The sequence below is a fragment of the Crocodylus siamensis genome, chromosome 13 (assembly GCF_052110815.1).
Source record: "Crocodylus siamensis isolate JL-2025a chromosome 13, ASM5211081v1, whole genome shotgun sequence".
Classification (NCBI taxonomy): Eukaryota; Metazoa; Chordata; order Crocodylia; family Crocodylidae; genus Crocodylus; species Crocodylus siamensis.
Genome location: NC_143407.1, coordinates 33,351,802 through 33,357,801, shown reverse-complemented (window position 1 = coordinate 33,357,801; position 6,000 = coordinate 33,351,802).

The following is a 6,000-nucleotide window of genomic DNA, read 5'->3' as shown; positions in this document are numbered from 1 at the left end:
CCATTCGAGGGCCCTGGTGTGCCAGACACTAAACACATGCCAGAAGACAACCCCTATCACCAGTGATCTCCAAGATAGCTTTAGGCAAAACTTCTAGGACAAACCCTTTATTTGCTGAAAAATGCAGTTTCAGAGCATGTAAAGAAATTGGTATATATGCATAGAACCTGGCAAATAACCCCCATTCCAAGTGAAACGTAAAAACAGATTTTTGGAGATGGCCAATGTTGAATTTTGACATTTTCAACACCCATGTTTTCACTTTGATATTAGTGGAGTGGATTTAGCTAGACTTCACTTAGAAAGACATAGCCACCCAGAATGAGTTCAAATGTTTTATTTTGGCTCAGACAAATCAAAATAGATGGATGGGGAAGGAGAGGGATCCGTTTCAGTGAGGAAACACACATATTTTTTGGTTTGGATATACTCAAAATTATTTCTTTCCCTTTTCCCCGCTTTGGTTTGGCTGCAGATCCAAGGAGGCAGTTAATCTTACAGCTCTTCTTGCAACCTAAATAGACAAGGGAAAGCACGGGAGAAAAGTAGTAGCACTGTCTCTGCTTTTGAGAGGATGAGCTGAGGCATGGAAAATAAGTGACCTGCCCAAAGTCACACAGAGAGTCTATGCCAAAGCTAGGAAGGAAACCAGGTCTCTGGAGTCCTAATCCATTGCCTTCCCCTGGCGACCATCCTTCTCCTGTATCCCTTTGATTAAACACGACATTTAAAAGCTAATTATTATTGTAAAAATCGCACCATAATTGTGCGATAATTGTAGAAGAACGATGGGGACAGACTGTAGGAGAATATATGTGTGGATTTTATTTCAATGTGCCCAAAGCACCAGCCTGGACCCTAGGCATCACATGGATGTGTGCATACTGGATCTTCCTCATAGAGAGCCATCCGTTAGACTGAGGACCACAGGAACTGCTGGTAATTAACAGGAATATTAATCCAAGAGAACACGATAGTGTTATTATAGTCACATTTTTCACCTTCACCAGAATTATATCAGATTATATTAATATTTATTTCTCACAAATGGGCTGCAAAATGAGCTGAGATGATGTACACTTTGGTACGCTGTGTTGGGACCGTGGGAGCGGCAGGGCGGTGAGAGGAGCATCATCATGGGAATGCCTGCTTTTCACTCCAAAGGAGCCCTGGGCAGTCAGAGAGCTGTCATCACGTGAGACAATCAGAGAGTTACGGATATTTGCCTGCCTGTTGTCCGTCCCTACACCCCAAAACTCCTGGGATGCAGTGGGTCCGAGAGGTACGGTCATTGCAATGCCTGCTGCTCCCTATGGCAGTACTTCTATGCAGTCCTTGGGAAGCCATATAACGGGTGATATCACGTCGGCCTTGGGCGGCACCCCATTATAAACGGTGCTTCACGTTCCTACTCACTTTTACAAGCCCGGGAAAGTGAACCTCATTCAGTATAATGAAAGAATCTCGCTTGCACCTTGAATGCGATTTCGGCGGCAGCGGTGGTCTTTCATGGTTAAGGGTGGGTCACCCCATGGGTCCAGTCAAGGCTAGTAGATGAGTCTGTTGATGGCTAAGGCGGCCGATCCTAGAGCTGCAGACTCTCCAGCAGCCGCCACGGGGGATGGTTAAAGGGAGGTTCAGACCACAGATTTCTCAATCTTGTTTCCTTTCCTTCCGTTTTTGTTGTTTTTGTGCCTCCAAGGTGAGATGGTTTTCCTCAAAGTGCCTTCTCCCAAGGCATGGCCATGTAGCCCTGTCTCGGGCTCGTTTTTCCCAATTTGTGATGTCAATGCCATACTTAGTGTTCACCTTGAGGGTGTCCTTGAAGCATTTTCTCTGGCCCCCACGTGTCCTTTGTCCTTGGTTAATTTGGGAGTACAGCACTTCTTTTGGTAAATGAGCATCAGGCATACGCACACAATGTCCTGTCCGCTGCAGCCATGTTTTATAATCAATGCTTCTGTGCTGGCAGAGTTAGTATCAGTACGGACCCTGGCATTTGTGTGATGATCCTCCCACTTTATGCCAAGGAGAACTGCAATGGGACCAAGGAATAAAACCCTTCTAAAAATATATTGAATGAAGGCATTAATTCCTGAGGTGTGAGGATGAGGCTAGGAGAATGAGTTTTAAATATGATTCATTCTTCAAAACAGGTCTTAAGCTTTCTAATTGTTGAGAGTTGGCTCAAAACCGTATAATTTTTAAAGCTCTGGCTTGGTCTTACACGGACCTTATGCCTTTTTTCTTTTCTTTTCTTTTCTTTTTTTTTTTGAGCAAATCTCATTTATTTTTTTCCTAAAAGATGCTGCAGGATCTCATATGAACATTATGAATATTTAATTTTCAGAGCAAGGTTTACACAATACCAGCACGCCTGTCAGCTTGGCTGGTCTCTTCACAGCAAGCATAATTTTGAGGTCTGTCAGATCTACTTGATGGGCGAACCTATTACTTTTCTCTGCTTAGCTCGTGTTGGACTGCGCTGCTTTGAAATGCCGGGGGGGACTTGTCTCTGGGTGGACTACAGCTCACGATTATACTTGTCTCTGGGTGGAGTACAGCTCGTAATTATTTTGGGGTGCCCAATTCTCCAGGGAGCCCCTTTTTCACTTTTGCACCTAAGAAGTGGGTCTGTTTTACACAAACCACTGTCATAGCCATATCAGCTGCCAGCGTGCCAAGTTGCTTTGGACGATCTGCTGACTTTGAGTAGCCTGCCTCATCCTGCTGCTCCCATACTCCCAGGATGTAAAGGCTTTGCTCTTCCAGCAGGTGAATCTCACTGCTTCCAAACTGCAGCAAACATCTTATACCATCTCCCCGTCCTTACAGAAGGCCTGTCCTAGCCTTCAGCAGCCTTGAGCTTCCCAAGTTATGATGTGGAGGCTTTACAAGGTATTTCAGCAAGGGAGGGTTATGGCTGCACGAGAACGGTTCCCACACATCACCAGTCTCTGCCCCTGGTTGCCTCTTTAAATATGCCAGGACAGTATTTGGGACAAACTAGAAGGTATTAGCCTTTAAAGCTTTTCCTTCACAGTGTCCCTCGCTTGAAGGAATCACTGATCCCAATTCAATGCGAGGGGTACATTTTTGGAGGGGACTTTAGGATAGGATAATGATCATTTAACTCGTGGTTTTTACTACTCAAGCAAAGCCCATTTTTTACTCCCCAGCTCAGGCTGTCCCATTCCCCTGGTATCCACCTCTACAAAATTCATGTGTCACAAGAAGCAAAATAGGTATAGGCATCACATGAAAGACTTTATATTCATAGGCAGACAAGGTTCTTTGGGTGAATCTGATATCTTTTATTAGACCAACTTACATAGTTGGAAAAAATGTTTTAGAACTTTATTGGGTTTTTTTAAAAAGGAATATGATAATACAATAATCTCAGAAGAGAGGGAAATTCCTGCATTTCAGCTTAAACAGTTTAATCGTTAGTAAAAAAAAAAAAAAATATTTCCTGCAATGTTAAAGATCTAATTGGTCCAATCAAAAGGCAAATTAATGATGGTTCCTTTGAAATACTGGCATGTTCTCTAGTCTTTCTCCAGGGGTAGAGATGTGGGATTAGAAGCAGTAAAAGACTGGTGCTGGGAGGGGAGAGTCATCTACTAGTCACAGCAAGGTAATGGCTTTCAGGACTCCTATGTTCGACTTCCAACACCACCACGGGTTTTGTGCAAGTCCCTTAAAATCTCTGGTTTGGCTTCCCTCTCCATAAAACTGCAATACCTCACAGGAAGGGTTGGGAGGATTTATTTGCTAATTAAGGGTGAAACGCACTTTGAGAGCTTAAGAGGAAAGCTGCTGCGTAAGGGCCCTGTGTTATAATTTTTGTAGACTTTTCCCTTTAGTGTAATGTTTTGCTTGTAGCTATTCCTGTTCAGATGCTCAGAGGGCTTTATCAGCCCACATACCTATAAATTATATTATTTTATCAAAAATGTATTTAACAGTTTATACCAGTGAATTTCCACAAACCACCAACCTGCATATAATGGCTCATTAATCCCAATTCTCGCTAATGAAACAGGTATTAAATGATCTGACCCCAAACTGTATGGCGCAAACAGTTTTAGAAGATGCTTCACGCATCCTGTGCTTTTCACATACTCCACACCTGATTTCCCAACTTCCTAACATCCCTTAAAACCCTCGCTATGCAATAATATGCTGATATATGCTAATGAAAAGCAATTATTATGCAGCTGCTGTATGCAAAGGTATATTTCTAGTGAAATGAGTTCTGGACCAAATAAATATTTAGTGCTGTGTTATCAGGCTGCATTTTGCACAAATACGTACAATAGCTGGCCGGGCCCATACACTGTGCGGTTTATGAATACGCTAGATTAAGAACACATGTACACATGCACACTCACACACATGTGCACATAATATCCAGGACTAGGTCATTCCCAGCGGCTTCTTGCCATTCCACAGACCCCCGAAGATGTGCTGCAAAAGACAACTCGCAGCTCTCCTTTTATTTCCCGTGTCCTCATTTGTGCATCTCTTGCTCCTGCCCTTCCTCTTGCACTGGCTAGAAATGGTTTAATTCCAGGAGACTCCTTGTATTCGGCTCCGCTAGGCTCACATACCTCAACTTTTCCCCCGCCCCTTTCCCAACCTGACAAATGCTCCTTCTGCAGTTAATGTAACCTCCCCGAACGTCCTTCATTTGTCAAAGATCGCAGCCTTTTACTGCAGGTCATTATTTCAGCAGGAATTCGAACAGAAATATTTCCCGTCCACGCCGAGCGATCTATTTCGCTTCCCCACCCACCACATTAGCCTCTGAATACTCTCATTATACCATTACTAATTAGAAATTCTCTCAAATTGGCGGCTGCATTAAAAAAAAAAGACAGTGTGCTGAGCATATGGCATAATATCCTATTAATGAACACTCTAAATTCAAACTCAGGTCAGCTGCTCATTTCTTGCTCATGACATCCAGGCAAGGGGGAGGTGGGGAAAAGCAACCCTTTTTTTTTTTCCTACCCTTTGAATGCATAATACTGAATACGGAGGATGCAGCACTGAGTGCCTTGGGCCAGTGCTTTATTTTACTTGGTTAATTTCTTTGTACAGTTGTAAAAATACAGCACAACTCAGTAACCAAGCGGCTAACTTGCGTCTGTCTAGAAAGGTTGCCTTTCTGATCCCTCTGGCTATAAAGAAGATGTTTCCTTTCAAGGAGGAAACAACGCATATCTGCTTCCAAACAGCAACTGATAAAGCGCCATCCAAATTTCAGTGTCGGCATGCTCTGCAGTTCTTTTCACTTGAAGCAGGTGACCAGATCACACAAGGCTTGGATCGGGAAAGGCTAAAAAAGATTTTAAGGGCGAGGAGGGTGAAAGCAGAAGGCTGTGATCCAGCAGAGCACCCTATTTAGGTTGCAAGTCCTTTGGGGCAGAGGCTGTGTTTGTATAGCACCTAGCCTGGTGCAACCTTGCTCTTGAAGCGCTATCCTGATCAGCATCCGTGTTTGATAACCTACATGCGCTCAGAGAGTCGTCCCACCGACATCACGTTCTGGACCTAAATGCTTAGCTGTGATCATTTCCTTAAAAGCAAGTTGTCTGTAGGAAGGGGAGTTTGGTGTCACCTGCCGACAAAGTCACTTGTCTAGTTGAATCAGCACAACAGGATATTCCTATTTCCATTTGAGCAGCTTATTTTTGGTTTAGCTTCCACCTGCTCTAAACAGGACACGGCACCAAACTAAATCCAGTTTAAAACTGAAGATAAGCGCACCCATGCAGCCTTCCACGCCAGTTCGATGAACTCGGCATAGAGCCATGTCTCAATTGAAACCAGGCCAACTCTGCACGTTGGCCAGCCCACGGCATGGACCGGCTCCCTGAGCTCGTAATGAAAACGTGGAGCAGGGTGTTAGTCTCTGGGTCGACACTGAGGGAGGTTGGCCGGGACTGAGAGCTGTCCCTCGGCTATCGGGCATCTCAGTTGTGGGGTCTTGCC